The 18,402-nt window shown below is 40.4% G+C and overlaps 1 protein-coding gene across 1 annotated transcript in view; it reads right to left on the reverse strand.

The window, feature by feature from the left end:
• LOC128908235 (diacylglycerol kinase iota-like) overlaps positions 1 to 18,402 on the reverse strand; it is a 59,590-nt gene that overhangs the window by 20,521 nt on the left and 20,667 nt on the right. The gene's annotated exons all lie outside the window — the stretch shown is intronic.

The following is an 18,402-nucleotide window of genomic DNA, read 5'->3' on the forward strand; positions in this document are numbered from 1 at the left end:
CACTCATCCCCCACAAAGTGAAATGACAGTCTGTTTGTGTAAAGTGCATTTTTGTGATACCACTCCCACGGTGCAACAGCTATTTATAGCATCTCCTAATCTTACCACTGTCCCAAGGCAATAAAGGTCAATTGAGCCAGTGATGACAATCCAGGTCAGCCATATGCTAAATAAATCTTTTCATTGTCCTGAAAACATACAGTGCAATATATATCCCACAGCAAAGGAGCTTGGAAGCCTCACTGCTCACAGTGTACGTCCAGAAAAATTGAGTGGGATGAATCAGAATCTCTTAAATTCCCTTTCCTGTGGGTAGCATGAACAACTCAGAACATTAACATCAGCCTCTGATCATCCAATGCCCCCTTTCTGCTTAACAACACGGGCAAGGTACTGACATTAAGGGTTTTCTTCCCAAATATTTTGCATTTGATGAAAACCCATTACAGGGAAGGAGCCCAGGAAAAGACTTTCACTACCTGGCAATGTATCAGGAAAGAACAATTTAGCAAGAAAGATTTTATGCCATACGTGTCAGTACAACATAAACTACATGTTTTCTCAATGACTGGATTAAGGCCTTAAAGAAATAAGCCACAAGAGGCCACAAAATTAATATTATTTTTTAAAATATGTTTTTCCAGAAAGCTGTCCAATATTTGGCCACCCCCTTCCATGCTGTTTTGGGCATCAATTCGGTTGTTAGTGCTTCCTAAACAGAAGAGTACATTGTGTCTATTCAGTGGTTTATAACACAGTAATTTGTTTTGGTGGAAATGGGGCAGTATCACATTTGCCACCCTGCATCACTGACAGTGATAAAGCAAGCTTACTTAGTCCTTCCCTCGCAACAAAGGAAGGTAGCACCCACTTTGTGTAAAGTACTACTTAAGCAAAGGTGGCTGAATAATAAAGTGCTAGCAGTTAATTATTATTTGATGAAAAACGCCAACATTTTCAGCCAACACGGCTTACAGCCTATTACTTGTCAAGCAATACAGCCTGTAAAGTTGTATGCATCCACTAAGCAAATTTACTAAAGCAAAGTCTGTGATGAATATTCCTAGGAGCAAATTTATCTGACCAGTCTGAGGATAAGACTTCCAGCTGTAAGGCAAATTCAGCAGAGACTTAAAATGTAAATATGCCTAATGAACGGCTACAGACATCTCAGCGTCAAGCCTTGGATGCTGTTTCAAGTCAGAATTAGAGATGTGCAAGCCTCCTGCAGCAGAACCTGAGACTTGGCTCGCGTTCCTTTAAAAGCAAGCTGAGGCTGATGAGCCTTTTGGGGGAGACTTGGCACAGATTTGTGCCAACAGCCTGCCCTTCTTCTGCATGCCAAGCTGGATTTATGGCTTTGTCTGGAAAGCACACAAAACACACGCACACGCATGACAAGAATGCCTTTTTTTTTTTTTACGTTTGTTTTAACATAAAAGCCTTAAAACAATCTCAGGGATTGCAAATTTGCACCGACCAGCCAGAAGTGACCCTCAGGCCTAGGGGCAGGTTAAAAATGCCTACTTTTACACAGCTTCTTATCAGAACTTTATCTCAGAACAGAGAGACACACAGAGTGTCAAAACACGCTGCATGCATCAGAGGCCTTTCCCATTAAAAAAAAAAAAAAAAGGAGGTCAGGCTAAAGAGCAAACACATGGCCTTCTAATCAGTATATGGCAGACAGGAGAGGGGAAAACAGAGGGAAAGGGAAGGTAGCACAAATCTGATAACAGAACAGATGCTGAGTATCCAGGTGACCATATCCCATATTACTTTAAGTAGCAGATTACACCACCTGGCACTTTTCCAATAGCAAGGTGACACAACTGGCTTTTAGTTATCTTTCCCAGCAATTTCATCTCCCCTGTGCTGAGTGCATGAATGAAAACACAGGCTCAACAGTCAGCCTTTCCCATAGAAACAAAAGTAATCACTGTTCCCCTGATAAGAGAGAGCCAGAAAAAGTGAATCTGTGCTTTCATGATATATTCCATGCTTCGGACTACAAAGTCCACAACTTTGTTAAAAAGGGCACACCAGCCAGCTTGCTGATGTAGCAACCAACAGCAAGGAAGTGTCACATCATAAGTAATGAGCTGTGTTTGGATAATTATTTTTTCATGTCAGTAATTTGTAGTAGATGTTATTATCAATTCAGCGAATACACCACCATTGTGAACAGGCATGGGTGCACATATATGTGTATGTCATTAAATATACACCAGACAAAAATATCTGATACTAATTCCGTAGTTGATACCATTAAGGAAATCCTTTGACAGAGCAGTTCACTGTCCTGGAAACCAAAAGCAATCAGACATTCAAGCTATTCAAGTATAATAACGATTATTTTTTTTAAAAAAGCATTACATTTTCATTTTGCTGAAGAGTCAGGCGAGACTCAACCTACTTATTAGATCAAAGGATACATATTTGATTAGGAGGGATTTGAGTTTATATCCCAGGCTTTGGCTTTACTGAGCCTCTTCCTCAGGCATATAAAAAATCCTCCAGTGAGTTGTTTAGACTGAATAGTTATGCCTGAATCCTCAAAGACCACAAAAGACAATTAGTCAATAGTATGCAGCTCATTTAAGTGTTAGAAAAATCTATTTGGAAAAGAAAGAGTAAGTTAGTGCTGCACGTGGTTAACAGATTTGAGTGTCATTTTAGTTGTCACAGGTGTTGGAGTTGCTGCCTTTCCAGGCTGGGATTATTACCCTCCTTTTTCATAGGGGCAGAAGTTACTATTGGGGTAGTCTCCCAGCTGCGAGGTTGAGAGATCATAAAAATGCAGAGACCGGCTTCCACAGATCCCATAGCTAGGACATGTGCCAGGAGAGAGATTTTTGGGAGTCTTTTCTCAAAATTAATCTAGGTAATTACAGAGAAAAGGACAGTCATTTGTATACCAATGTTTAAGTTACAATAGCTCTGCTTTTCTTTGAATTTTCAATGTAGATAAACCCTAGACCGGCCAGCTCTGTGCTTTACCACAACCACAATTTGAAAATCCCTGTACAAGGCCAGAGAGTACCTGCACACTGTATGGCCAATTTATATGCGCCTGAGTTTGTTTGGAGGTGGCTTCCACTCCTGCAATTTGGTGTTTATGAAAGTCATGAACAAAATGTACTGGCTAAACTCTGGCATTATTTATGTTTTCCCCACGCATCTCTGCTGACTGCACGGCACTCCTGCAACCTGCTGTTCCCAGCTTGCCTTCCCAGCATGTAATGTTCTCCTTTCCAGCTGACCATGGGGAAATGACTATTTCACTGCAACACCAAGACTCCCAAATTTTTTTTGCATTTGATATAAAAGGAGCCAACTTCTGTCAAATCCAATAATCTGTCTGGTCCAGTATCCCATTTCTGACAACAGCCAGTAGCAGGTGTCTAGAGAAGCACTGGCACAAATTGGGTGATCCTTCCCCTGACATACTCCAGTCCCAGCTTCCAGTAATCAGTAGTTTAAGGGCTTCCTGAGCTGGAGGCTGCTTCCAGACCTTGGCACTTAATAGCCTGTAATGGCTCTTTACTCTAGGAATGTGTTGATCCTTCCCTGAACCCATTTATACTCTTGGTCTCCACAGCAGCCTATGTAATGAGCTCCGCAATTTAATTATGGGCAGTGTAAAGTACTTCCTTCTGTCTGTTTTAAAAATTCTGCCTGATAATTCAATTGTGCATCATATTGTGAGGAACAGCGAGTAACCACTTGCTTCTCTACACCTCCTGTGATTTTATGAATCTATCCACATACCCCTCCATTCACCCTCTCCCCCAAGTGGAAGCACCGTAGACCACTTAGGCTTTTGCTGATACTGAAACTGTTCTGTCTTCGTTAGTGTTTTCAAGTCCAATTATCTCTTTTCTGAAGTAGGATTGCCAGAACTAGAACAACAATTCAAGATCTGGCTGCACCAGAGGGTTATCAGTGCTGTCATCATACTTTCTGCATTGTCCTCTTTTTCCCCTCCCTTTACTTGCCTTTTTATCACTATGAGCACTGAATTAATCATTTCATAGGACTACTTGTAATTATCCAAAGAACCCTTTCCAGAGAGCTAAATGGTAATATAAAGTCCAAGCTTCAAAGCTTCTTTCCACCCCCCCGCCATGTGCATTATTTTGCCTTCATCAATTTCACATTTCAATTGCAATTTGCTGCAGAGTCATTCAGCATCATAAGATCCTTCTGCAAATTTTCCACAGTCAGCCTGTGCCCACCCCAACTAATTGTGCAGAGCAGTAGCAAGCTTTACCCCCACGCCCTTTGCTCCCTGTGAGCAGAAGCACTTGCCCCATCTCAGGTGCCTGGTGGTCCCCATTGGTAAACTCCTAGGTAGAACTCTGAAAACCACCCGCCGATTGCTAACCACCCCATTGCTCACTACATTTAAACTGTTGTTTAACCACGCAAGGACCATCCCTTTTAGCCCTAATTTCTGTACCAAAAGCTTTTTTCCTACCTCACTGGAAGCTTTCTGGAAGCCCACGTGCACTCCCCTCAGCCAGACCACCCCAGTTCATGGGCCTTGTGCCTCTATCAGCAATTTATGTGACTCAAGTCCTGTGTTCCTTAGGAAAAAGTTGTGCTGGCTCTCCTCCAGCACATCCCATTCATCTGTGCATTTATTAATCCTGCATTTTACCACCAGCTCTACCAGTTTCTCCGATTAAAACTTGCTGCTGGGTTACCCCATCAGCACTCTGTGAGACCCTGTGGGACCACCCCACTCCTTTAGGACTGAAGCTGGTCTAAGGGAGCTATTATAAAGTCCTCTCGGCGATTTCTTATTTGAATTCCATCAGAATATTTAGCAAAATCAAAGCTTAGTGACTAGTTATTGGCCCTTTTGTCAATGTGGTCTTTAGCCTCTTACATTAACCTTCCCATTTTCCTCAGGTTAATCCACACAAATAGCAGCTCAGCCTAGAACACTCTTAGGCACCCTCAACAGTGAACACTGATGCAATAAACTCAATTGTGACTAAAAGAAATACACTTTTCCAAACCCCTCGTGAAATACTTGCTTATGCATCTGTCATTGCCTGCTGCCCAGGGAACTAGGGTATGAAAAGCAAATATTTGGGTAGCTACCCAGACACCAAACACCAACATCTCCAAGACCCCAACAGATTTTTTTCCCCGTCTCTCTCAACCCCTCACCACACAGACCAGTTTGATAAAAGCTGCATGGAAACTGGTACATCTCCATGAAACACTGCAGCTTTATGCAGCTCTGACCAGCTTTGCTTTCAGCCTCAAGCCTAGCCCTCCTCTACCTAATACGCAGCTCATGTCCACTAGAGACCAACCTGAAGACAATGAAGCAAATTTCCAGTAACAATCTTATCATGTACTTCAAACAGCAATCCCAGCACTGAGAAGTAACTGCAGTACATCAACTCCCCAACCAAGTTCTGGTAGGAGCATTTGGATCTATTGCATCAAATACCACATTCAGCTTGTATTGATCAGATGCAAGGCCAAACAGACCCACCCAGCCTTTCTGTGACCATCTCCTTGAGTGAAGTAACAAATCCAGTAGACACAAGAAATACACAGGAATCTTATGAAAGGAAATAAGAGGCAAAGCAAAAGACCTGCAGAAAGTTTGATGAGGATAATAGAGGAAGAGCCTCTACCACATGATGTTGTCTTTTCTGAGTCAACACTGCAGTTCACAGCCATTCCCACGTTCTGCACATGAAGGGATATTCCTTAAAAGGAAGTCCTTTGGTATTCTTACCCCTCAAACTCTGCGTACAAGAGTGGCAAGTTACTTTTCCTACCCCAAAAGGACAAAATAAATTCATGGAACAGGTTGTGCGTTAAAAGAGGCATTCACAAGTTGTGTCATGAATATCTGTTTGCAGTTTCTTAAATGCAGACATGCAAATCATCACTGCCCCGCAGTCATACTTGGAGCTTGGGTTAGTGTCAAAACAGCACAAGTCAGAGTAGTTCAAATGCCAGTCAAAGATCTCTAGCTTCACCAATGGGAATATATTAAGCAACAGATTTTACCTTCTGGAAAGTAAATTATGGGTTCAATTAGAACTAGAGCTGTGCTAAATTACTCAATCCCTTAAGTCTTATCTTACATCAACAGTTCATCTTCTCAGAAGTCAAAGAAAGCACACACCTTTACATCAATTCCTATCAAGGGGACCAATGTTTTGGGCTAGATCTAAAAATCACTTTGGAGTCTATATTACATCAAAATCATCTTTTTGTTCCTGCATGCCTTCATTGGCCAGGCCCCAGGTCCAGCAAATTCCCCTGAAAACTCTCTAACAATCCTCAGCTGCAATATGGAAACTGAAAATGCCTTAGATCCAAGAGCTGGAAAATTAATCAGATAATTATAAGAAAAAGTCAAAGTTATGTGGAATGCTCTCTGAGCTCCTTTCAGAGCTCGGACTTGTACATATCACTGGATATTGCCCATTTCTGTTCACTTAAGGTTTTTTTGCCTTTATTCTTAATTCATTCTCTAGATTTCTTTCCAAATAGGATAAAACATCAAGGGTACTTACGGTAGAACTCAACTAAGTTTTAGGACCAACAGAGTCTCTCCCAATCTTTTGTTTAAATAGGCTATTTCTGAAAAGATATGGGCAAATGTGGCGATTACTCTTACCACAAGAAGTGACAGACCTTGGAGGACTCCTTGCGGTAACAGAAATGTCAGCATTAATTTGTGAAAAGGAAAGGAAAGAAGTGATACAGCTGGTGATGCAATAAAGATGAAGAGTATCCTTTATCCCTGTAATTCACAAAGAAAGAGACTAACAAAGGAGCTTAGGAAAGCAGGAAAAAAGTCAAAATGCTTTCTTGGACTGAATTATTTTGCTTTATTTTGGCTACAGTCAAAACCAATTTTTTGTTTGGTTGGTTGGGGTTTTTTTAGCCTTTAGCTTTTGAAACTAAGAATGCCAGGTCTGGAAAAGACCATCTAGATTATGAAATCTAGTCTTCTCTATTTCAGGCAAACTTAAAATATGTTTGAAATCATAAAGTTAAAGACCCATCTCAATCTAGCCCAGTTTTTCCCCCTTTTATTTCTATTGAGAAGCTATGCCAGATCTCTACTCTTATCATTAATATACTTTTCTGTAATTTCCATTCAATATGCAACCCCCTACACAATTTTCCTTAAACTCCTATTATTAGGATTTTCACATTTCATCCAAAGAGTTGAAGACGAATGCACAATTGATGATTTTTTATATGAACCTTCTGCAGAATAGAAGGCACCTGAAAACCTTGATCTAGAAATCTTTAAACCCTTGGGTTAAAACACTTTGAGTGAGGTTATGTAGGATGGAGATGTGCACACGGAGTTGGAATCTCACATTTCAAAGATTCTGGAATCAATCAAGTAACTGGGATGATAAAATTTAATCACTATCTTTCCAAGTAAACAATGAGAAATGCTCTAGGGAACTCTGAGCATAAATGATTTCCAGCTGCATCACAGACTGGACATCAGCTTTGCAGAACATTGATAGGTTTTTACTATTTTGGAGAGCAAGGGAAGTCTGAATGGGAAATATTTTCATGACAATACATTTGATCCAGACAAAATCATAGGAGATGCAGGGCCTGCATTCTGTAGTTCAAGTGTAAACAAAAAATGACAGTAAATTGGATGGGCATGACTACAGTATGATCATTATATTTATTTTTTTTTTATCATATGCAAAAAATGTATGTACTGATTTTCAAAAGGGGTGCAGATATTCTGCTTTATCATTCTGCCAACCAGAAGAAAACAAGAAGATTAGGGTCTTTTCTCAGGGTACTTCTTGGTGGTATCAAATAATCTTCATTTGATCTGGAAGATAAAGAAAACAAAACACTACAAGACAGGGAAGGAGGACTAAATCCTCAGCAGTCTAGAACAACAAAGAAGAGTTATTTTTACTTTTTAACATTAGTCTTGGAAATGTTTTCTTGTCTCTCAGATGCTAGCACATTGCTTTCAAAAATAACCTAATTTAAGGTAATTTCTCTGTCAGACCAGGATCGTCCATTGGCATAAGCTATTTACACAAGCTGAAATGTCATTATGACTCAAGAACTATATGGCCTCACACAAACTATATAATGAAGTATTCTGATTTTCTTCTTTGCTATAAATCAAATGCGTGCCTTGCAGTTTTGATCTGTAAGCTTCAGAGAGTTGTTTCAAATGTGGATTTTTTGGAAGCTATTTCCATGTCCCTGAATTGTTAAGTGTCCTTTTCTTTGTTTGTGTAGTCTCTCTTCCTTGAAAATGGAAAGAGTCAGAAATTCTCACCATGCATCTCTGCATTTTTTCCCCATTATAAGCTTCCATTTAGCAAACAAGGGTCTCACAGGGGTTAAAAGTAAGTGTCTTCAATTTCTGAGCATGCAAACAAAATTTGAAAAAGTTAATGAAGATCCATACTCACTAGTCAAATGAAAAATACTTCAAGAGTTCTTGGAATATTATATTTTGTAACAGAATTTTGTTACCAAGTATTGTTACAAGAATCAAATTCTCTTCCTCCCAGGTGCACAAATAACTAGGACTCAAGGAATGACCCAGAACATAAGCAAGCTTTAAAACAATCCAAAATAACAAAATTCTGTTTTTTCTAACAAAAGCTTTTGAAAGCACATGGGACAGAGAAATACCATCTGTCTTCTGAAAAGCAAGTTAGACTTTTCACTTTACAGAAAGATAAGAGTCTAGATAACAGAGCAGGGAAGGGAGTTCAGGCTTTGCCTGCATACTTTTTGGGGGGTGGAGGAGGGGGAAAGAAAAAAAGCCTACATTTACTTTTCATTAGAGTGACACTTGAGAAAGGCAGATAAAAAGTAAAACTACCATTCAATAACCAAATAAATTATATTTTCTCTCTAAGGAAGGAAGCCCAGCAACTGAGATAAGACAAAGCATTTGTCCCCTACCTTCTTTCTTCAGGGCTGTATGAGATACAAATGCAGACAAAAAAATTCAACAAGTGCCTTTTTCTTCTCATTCCTCACTACAAGGACTATAGAGTTCAGTGGTGTATACTGCTGTGCTTAGAAAATCTTGTTCTGAGCGCCTGGAACAACAGGCTCCTAATTCCTCCAGGGCTGGTGGCTGGTAGGCTGGACAAGCACTACTGTGCTCCAACCATCTGCACCTTTGTCCCCTCCAGGGCATTGCTGAATTTCTTTTATTTCTTCTGGCATGGTTTGCATGCACCAGACTAAGTCCCAAGGGAGCAGGCAATGTGTCCACTGCTTCCAATTCTTCTCCTGAAGGGGTACAGCAGAGGGTGGAAAAAGAGGATGTACTGCAGTAAGTGAATAGCAGATGAAGAAAACAGAAAGCAAGTGGCGAATCCCCAGAAAGCCTGCGTAGCAACCTGTTCCTGCAGAACCCCATCCAAAGCTCAAATTCAATGAAGAGGTTTTGATTACTTTTAACACGTTTCAGGATCAAAGACTGGAGGCTTAAGGACAGATCTTCAATTCTTTACACCAGCCAAAAAACTAAACAAGGAATGAGGGATCTGAGTAGAAAATATAAATCAAAATAAGTCACCACCTTCCCCTTTCCCTGTCACCAACTGTCTGACAATTCAGAACCAAGGAAAAAAGTACACCTGATGTGACAATATTCCCTCTTCCTTCAATCCACAGAAAGCAGAAAACTTAAGAAACAGCTTAAAATAAACTTCCAGAACCGAAGGAGAAACAGAGCAGGGATTGAGTCAGAGGTGTTAACCTCAGAATACCCAGTGTGTTTATAAAACATGAATCCATACTCATTTAGCCCTGAATAAAACATGAGTTGTCTACTAAAAATACTTACGTTTGAAGCTTATTCTCGATAATCAACTTTGGAGTTACACGTAACCATTCAGAAAAATCTGTCTCTGTACTGAACCTTAACATTTCTGCCTGGAGGAATGTCTCACATCAGATTAAGATGACACCATTTGTATCATGTAATGTTACAAATCTCATTAGAATCACGTTGAGGGCCCGCTGCCTTCAGTACACAGTGGCCACTGAAATGGTGCTGCAGGGAGGGTCTAAGGCACTCACGGTCAGGAGGGAGAATATTGCACTCCCTCCCGACACCAAGGGGCAGCTATCACAGGGTCATGCCTAGGTCTGAGTCTTGGAATAGGAAAGCTTTCAGAGGGACACCGAGGCAGAAAAGTGCAGGCAGTACATCAGCTAGAGCAATTATCTTAATGGTCGAGAAGAAAGTGGAGATCTTCAGCACTCATCAACAGGTCTGCTGGATCTAATTAAAGAGATACTGTAACTGGAGTCTTTTTTTTATTTTTCTTTCGGAACTAATTTCAAAAATGCTCATTTTTCTCATGATTTGTCCTTTAAACAATTTTTCTGTTTTTAATCTAAGTTCTGTTAAAATATACATATGGGGTTTTTCTTCCTCCCTGTTGACTCACCAGTTGTATATAAACAGGCTAAAAACAACCACACTACAAAGCGCTGTCAAACGCACATAGCAAGCAAACGGCAAGGGAGGGGAAGATTTGTTTTTTCCCCTCTAATTTGGTTTTGGCTACAGTAATACTGGGTGCTGCTTCTGTAGTGCCTACATAGCTCCAGGAAGAGACACGGTAAGTTGTGGGTGCTCCTTCAGGGTCAGATAAATCCTCAGACACCGTGACCTGCCAGCAGCCTTCTGACTTCAGCCCACCTCAAGCTGGAAGAGGTCTGGACATTAACCTCATGACAGGACACGTCACACTGCTTGGGCATTATTTTAATCTGAAAGAGATTTTGAGAGTACAAAAGGGACTTGTAATGCCATGGTCTTGGTTCTTGTGTTGGTGTATCATTTATTTGCTGGAGTCACTTGGAAAGAAATACTTATTTGAGATGAAATCACTGAACAAGACTACCGTGGGATAGAAGGAAAATATTATCTGTTTATGCACTGTTTTTATTATGAAAGAATAAAACCAGCTTCTGAGGCTTCTTTCTATCAGTGAGCATTAAGATGTGAAGATAACTGTCAGCATGGGAGATTAAAATCCTTTACCACAAAGTTACCAGAGGTATCAACTGTACAAACCTCCTGCCCGCTTTTACCCTGGAGCACCTCACCCTCTGCCCAGAAGTAACACTTGTAGTGGGGACAAAGTAGGTCAATTGCCAAATTCAATCCAGCTTTGACCTCGTCTTTTCTTGGGGCTTTCAACAAGGGAACCAAGCATCTTTTTCCTCCTGCACACAATAAAAATACATGTCCCCTCAGATTTGACCTGTGTGGGAATGCTGCCTCATTTTACAGTGACACACAACTAAATAGTCATTAAATCATGCTGTTTTCAGATAGAACTAACAATTGCTGTATTAAAATCAGTGAGCGAAAGTGGACTGCTCATCATGCCTTGAACAGTCACTCTCTCCAGATACAGCATTATTAAAAGGGGGAAAAAAAAAAATCCAACTCCTCTGAATTAAAACTAAGTAGCACTTTTCTTGAAAACTTGTTTCATTACATCAGCCACATCAAAAGCACAGTAAGGTACAGAAATAAATTTACTGCATTTTCCCTGCACTTATTTTAGTGTTACATCACCTATTCAAAAAGACACACACACAGAGAAACCATTTCTTTAGATAGCAACCATCTGAGAGATGAAATCACAGCTTGACAACAAAATGACCATTGCTATAACCAACAGGAGCAAAAATACTCCGAGAACTTTTTGCTGCTGACAGATACAGAAGATGCCAGGCCAGGCCACCATCTGCGAGCTCACTGCATATGTTTAACTCAGGAGAGATAAAACCTGACCTTTTCTTAGCATGGAAATCCAAACCACTTTAGAACGTCTGATCCAATGAAATCGTAGCATGGATGTGAAAAACATCCAAGCACAGGACGACTAGATTACTTACAGTTGCTTCTTATGTCACTTTCCCAGCACTCAAAACTGCACTGGATCACTAGGTGTCATGCTGATTTTGGTATTCATGTACTCTAAAAAGAGAAAGAAGTCTCCCCCAAACTCCATCCTAGATATCCCTTGAATAAACGCAGCCTTCACAAAATACCAATGGACAGTGAAAATGGATGAAAGGCAGGAAAAGAAATATTTTTAATATAGTGCTAACTGAAGTAGTATCATTGCCCTCCTTCTAGTGATATTCCTCAGCAGAGGTAACAGCACAGCTCGATCAAACCAACCTGCTTGCCTGGGGACCTGAACCACAGTGTGAGTCACCAAGGAGGAGGAGGATGTGAGCGAGGAGGCTACACGCGCACCCCCACAGTGCGCTACCACACCAAGCCATCCCAGCTTCATTCTTGTAGCTGCCTTTACCAGAGCAGAAGGACAGAGTGAACACAGTGAAGAGGAGAGAACATGAACAAATGCCACATAGTAAAAGATAGATAAATCATGAAATTTTAAGAGAAACATGCTAATTTCTGCTCTACCTAGGATTAAAACGTACTTTTTAGAATTGATTTTTGCTGCCCTCAAGGTGAACATAATCAGCTACTGCTGCTGATAGGGGAGGTGCCCACAGAGGAACCGGACTGCTGGTACGGACTGGGGAACTGCAGAGCAGAACCCTTAACAGCAGAAGTGCGGTGCTGTTAACAAACACCTCTTTGCCAGAAGCTGGCAAAGAGTTCACATACGGACACATCCACATCAGCAACAGGGAAGAGAGGGGAATCCACTGCTTCCAAATTTTGCAAAAAGTACCTAATTGGCACAGTCAATACAACCACAAGACCCATCCTTGCCGGCTGCCCTCACAGCGGGTTGTCATGACAACTCCACAGGCAATGCTGCTTCCTAACAGCCATGAAGTGATACTGAAAGGTTCAGAAAAGTTCCTACAGAGAAAAATCCACCGGGGAGGCAATTGCAATTACCCAGTAGGAGCCTGGCAATTACAGGCCGGTAACTTCTGTAAAGCAAATACCACGCTGAAGCTCTCACACAGGTAAAGTGCTGGGCAGCAAGAGATTAAAAAAAAAAAACCAAACATAAACAAAAAACCAAACAACCTCTTACATGGGAAGCAAAACGGAAATAAAAGTAGTGAAATAGTCTTGCCATCCTCATCCTTTCACCCTCGATTTTCTTCAGCACTTTCTCTGTTCCCTGAAATGAATCAGGATGCCCACTCCTCCCTAACACTTGGGGACCAGAAGCAGCCTTCCTGGTAACAAGAGACCACTGCTTCAATCGGCAAGTACCGTGTACCTCTGGACTTCAGTGAAGCAATGCCACTTTGTACCACTTGAGGCATTATCCACAAATAAGTGGTTCTTAACTGATGAACACTAACATACCGAATCAGTTCTTTAAAAGTAATACTAAGCAAGGACTGAGTTAAAAAAAAAAAAAAAAAAACAACAAACAACTGTAAGGACTTTCAGGGAAAATTTAAAACAACAAGAAAACTTCTCTGATTCTTATTGCTGTTGGGAAGCACAGAAACAGGTAACTTCTATATACAGCAGGAGCTAATAAAACATTATAACCCACACCAAAAAAAGCACAGAACACAAAGACTTTGTTTACCTGGAAAATTGCAGTGCTTCAACTTCAATGAATTTTTGAAATACTTTAATCTTACTAGTGCAAATCAGAATGTGGAAATTACTTCCTCTTAGTAACACCTTATTGTGATTGAGGTCAAATCTGTGCCCCTCAGACCTAAGGTAACCTAAAAAAAGAAAAGTCTGCTAAGGGAGTACCAACAGAAGAAGCTGTAGGTGGTCTGAAGCCATTCAATTCACACTGGTATGAGAATCAAGTGTAAACTTACTGCTCAGTAAAGCTCTAAGAAAAACATAACAGTAAGTTGTACAATAATAAAACTCATACAACGTACCGTGCAATGAATACTAACTCAGATTCTTATAGGTTTTCCAGAACCTCCACCTATTTCATTATTCTGATTGCTTTCATTTTTAAGGCATCTGGTTTCAAAGAGCAATACTGAAACCACAGCCCATCCATAATGCAGCAACGCCTGCCTGAGTTTGAAGAGAAACTGATGCAGTAATTTTGGTTATAAAAGGGTCATGATTCAAATGCCAATGACATTACTTCAGCACTGTTGACAATGCACTGCTAATCAAGGCACGCAAGAGAGATGAGGATGAATACCTACGCAGCCTATTTGAGTGCTCATTTTGGGTAGGCTTTTAAAACAACATTGCAGGTAGCAGCAATACTGTAAGCTTCATCTTCTTGACAGGCCAGGACTCAACTTTCCAAAGCTGAGAAATGCTGCATTAACTGATGAAGACTGTAATTCCATCTGGGGGAACACGATAAATTTGAGCTTTGTTCTCCTGGCCTAGCATGTTACCAGAAACCTGTGCCGGAGTTACAGAAGTAGTACATGCAGATGAGAGTGCATTACCTCATTAATAAAGTGTTTCAGGAGCTTTTCCAGAAGCAGCAGCAAGAAAACAAAGAGCAACTGAAACTTGAGAGAAACTATTTGTTATAGCTTATGAGTTAATTTATAATGCCAAAATACACTATTAACTAAAGCAACAATTTATTTGTAACTTCATTTTAAGCTCATCAGTAACAAAAACCTCTTTACAGCACCATACATTGTAAAATTTCATTTCTACCAAAATGCATTATAAAGCAAGGAGTACACCAGCATTACGTAGATATGAACCAGAAGAAATCTCTTCCTCAGACATAATTTGTTTCCATAGATCTCAGGATCAGCTTTGGTCAGAGCAGCTAATAGTTTCATCAAATGCTGAGGATTAGGATGTTTTTCTTTTAAAACAGAAATAAAAGGTATTTGCCATCATATCTCATCTGAATGTCTGCAATCTAAATTTAGAGCAGTATCTTAACCTTCTAATCTATACAAGACCTTGTTATGGTCACTTAAGTGTGTCCATTTTCACTGGCTTGAAATTCAAATGAGAGAGGAGAGCACTAACAATAGTTTTCTGATAAATACTCCTAGGAAATATCAACAGGGAGAAGGGAGGATATTTTTATTCTACACTATCATACATATGATCTGTCTCGCTAACATTACCTTCTTCCAAAAACCACCCAAAAATGGACTTACTACTGAGTTAATTGCCCCCAATTGTAGAACTCACCAACCTCATCTCTCCCCATAATTTCATGTGACAGAAACACTCTCAAGAAAATGAGGCCAGAGTCTATACAGAGGGAACCAGACTAACTAGAAACTTGCAGTAGTAGTAGGTTGCCCAGAAGTAAGACGGTGCCCTGAGCCTTTCCCTGCCATCCCCGCTTTTAGGAATTTCCTCCCCATGTTTAGGAATTTCTTCTGTCACACTGAAGATCAAGTGGCAAGTCTGGTGCTAGTCCCCCCAGACAGAATATTTCCCCCCCACCCCAGACACCTACACACCCCTGTCTTCTCATAATTTAAGAGCTGCCTGACATTGAAGTAAATGCAAATACGCTTGCCATCTTTGGTTCAGCTCCATATGTGAAGTCCTACATTCAGGGAGCTCAAAGTGAAATTATGTTACCTCCTTTCACCAACCAGGTTCAGGGAGGCAAAACGTGACTTTGTCAAGGTTGTGGTATAAGAGGAGGAATCAGGTGGAAACAAAATTAAAGCCACTGCTGAATCCAAAGCCACCTCTCTGATCCCATTTTACTATTTATATTTGATATTTCATGCAGGTATCTTGTCACATTTTAGGTTTAATTATCTGCATTGCTTCTTTGACACTTTGGAAAGGGACATTTATATATGTAGTTCTCATTATTCCAAACAGGTTTTAATATTTGCAATTCGAGAGTTTTCTGAAGGTTGTGACAGAAATGAGCAAAGTTCAGATGCAAAATAAACGAACAGCTTCTATTCAAGTGGAGAGAGAAAGAGAGGACATTTTTTAAATCAGAACAGCAATATAAGTCAGATCTGGAAACACTTTGGTGATTTGTAAGGGGAAACAAGAGGATGTATAATGTTAAAAATCTTTAGTTGAACCAGGTTTCACCTAAGACAATAGGAATATTACTGTCAGCATAGATTGGATCAGTATTTTATCCCTCAACTAAAGTAACTGGGTTTAAAACTGTAGTTTCCTTTGCCACTATTTAAGCCTTTTTAACAACATTCTTTACTTCCCCTTTCCTGCATTCCACTTTTCCATGCAGTGTTCATGGCGCCAATTATAAAGAATTTTACTAGTCTTTTGCAGTAAATATACTGTAAATACTTAAAATATGTATCAAGCCTGAGAGTTCACAATATTAGAATTATATTTAAATATTCATTTATAATATCATGTGTCATACTAAATGGCTACCAATATTTACCTGCAGAAAAAAAAAATAAATATATCTGCACAGTTACTGGCTTCTTTTGACACTAAACAATGAAAAAAAAAATTAAGTCATTTAGACACAAATAAATCTAGCATTAGGGAATCCATGAGCACAATAATGAATTAGAAAAATGTTCTAGATGACCTTGTTCATCTAGCAGCTGAAGTACAACTAATACTTCCAATAGCTGTTCAGGGATTTATCTTGTCTAGCTATGACTTTCAAGTGATGGGAGCCCCAACACTTCCCTTAGGAACCTAACCCACAGACTAACAGACCTCTGGGACAAATTCCTGGCTGTTGTAAACTGGTCTGGTTCCATTGGCTTCAGGGTAACTAGGCTGATTTTTCACAAGCCGATATATTGTTACAGGATTACAGAGCAGAGAAAAGTTAAATGTCATTTTTATAACTGTCCACCTCATTTAACACAATATCTCTTAAAAGACTTCAGCGCTGCAGGCTTCTTTGTTTTAAATGCTTAAACAAGAGAGAAAAATGTTACCCAATAAATAAAAGACCTTTAAGATTCCAAAGCCATTTCCCCATGTTTCCATGGAAATGGGGACCTCGCTCCTTAACCAAGATGACATTAATGATCAGGTGCCTGGAGTCACACAAAAGAGAAAAAGAGGACAGAAATTACCAGCTACTCAACAGCGTGTCAATCTGGAGCGCAGCCTCCCCAGTTAGGGGTAGGACTTGATACCCCTTTTGCAATCGCAAAGCTTCAGCAGAAACAGCTCTCACAGTGTGAGAACAGAGGCGGGCTGCTGCTTTATTTTTAAGCTGGCTTGCTAACTAAGTTTGCTAACTATAGAAGTAAAACAAATAAAACAATGTCATCACCATCTGAGGGAGGAAGAGGAGGAGGAGGAGGAGAAAGGGCAGCTTTAATAAAAGCAACACTATGAATGTGATGCCACGCTCCAGCCCCCTCGCAATGTGTCTGTATCTCGGTTTTATCTAGCCCTGCCACCCGTGGCTAAATGCTGGGGATTGGAAAGGATCACTTTAGATTGCTGTGTTTGTGATTATCACCATTACAGCATGAGCTGAAAACAAAAATCAAGGCTTTACTGAGCTAAGAAAGTATACTGCAAATGAAAGACCCTGCTGTTAAGAGCTATTGGTGTAACAGCGAGTGGAAAGGAAGCAGAGGAGTGAAATGACTTGTCCAGGTTCAGTCTTGGCCATGGCAAAGACAAGAGAAGCCAGGTCTCCCCGAGACCCCCATCGCATCCCCCAGCCACAGGAGAGCACTGCCTCTGTGCTGTGCTGAGAAGACTTTCAACCTGGCAGATCTAAACGGCAGGTGACTTAAGTCACTTCCCCATCTTCGTTCATTTGTGTCGAAGTGTCCTAACTAACTGCAATATCATCATTTTTCCCTGGGCAGAGCTAGAGCTTTTAAAAGGATTCAAATGAAGAACGCGCAAGATGAGTTTGTATGGGACCCATTCAAAGGGGAGGATCTGGGCAAAGGAACACCACCCACCAGACAGGTGCTAAAGTGCCAAGGAAACAATCCCTCCTACTTTGACCAGAGAAATCCTTCTGTGAGCCTTGAGATCCAAGGGAGGAAAAAAGCACGACGTAGGAAAAATGAAACCTACATGTCACACACACACAGGTGTACATTTGACAGAAAATATGCACCAAATTACTATTTTTCAGGACATTAAAAAAGGATACCTTAACACAGTATTTTCTGATTACTTCTACATAAGTATTTCTACTTTGGATCCTGCTGTTCAATGCTGCACAAAAACATGGCTCTCCTGAGGTGTCACGGGGACCAACCTCTTGGGAACTGCTGCTGAACTTTTTGATTTTTAACACAGAATTAATAGCAATAAAGTGAAATCAAGACTGAGTCTGTAAGCAGGCTTGCCAACCAGAAGTCACATTGTGGAAATGAAAAAAAAACCACAGACTTAATTTGTTAGTATTTATGCTAGCATACTATGCTAGCCCCAGAGAGGCTGCATAAAGGAAAGAAAAATGTTCCCTTTCTCCTCCCAAATTTACACCTATAAAAGGGAGTGGCTCCAAG

Source organism: Rissa tridactyla, chromosome 1, assembly GCF_028500815.1.
Source record: "Rissa tridactyla isolate bRisTri1 chromosome 1, bRisTri1.patW.cur.20221130, whole genome shotgun sequence".
Classification (NCBI taxonomy): Eukaryota; Metazoa; Chordata; class Aves; order Charadriiformes; family Laridae; genus Rissa; species Rissa tridactyla.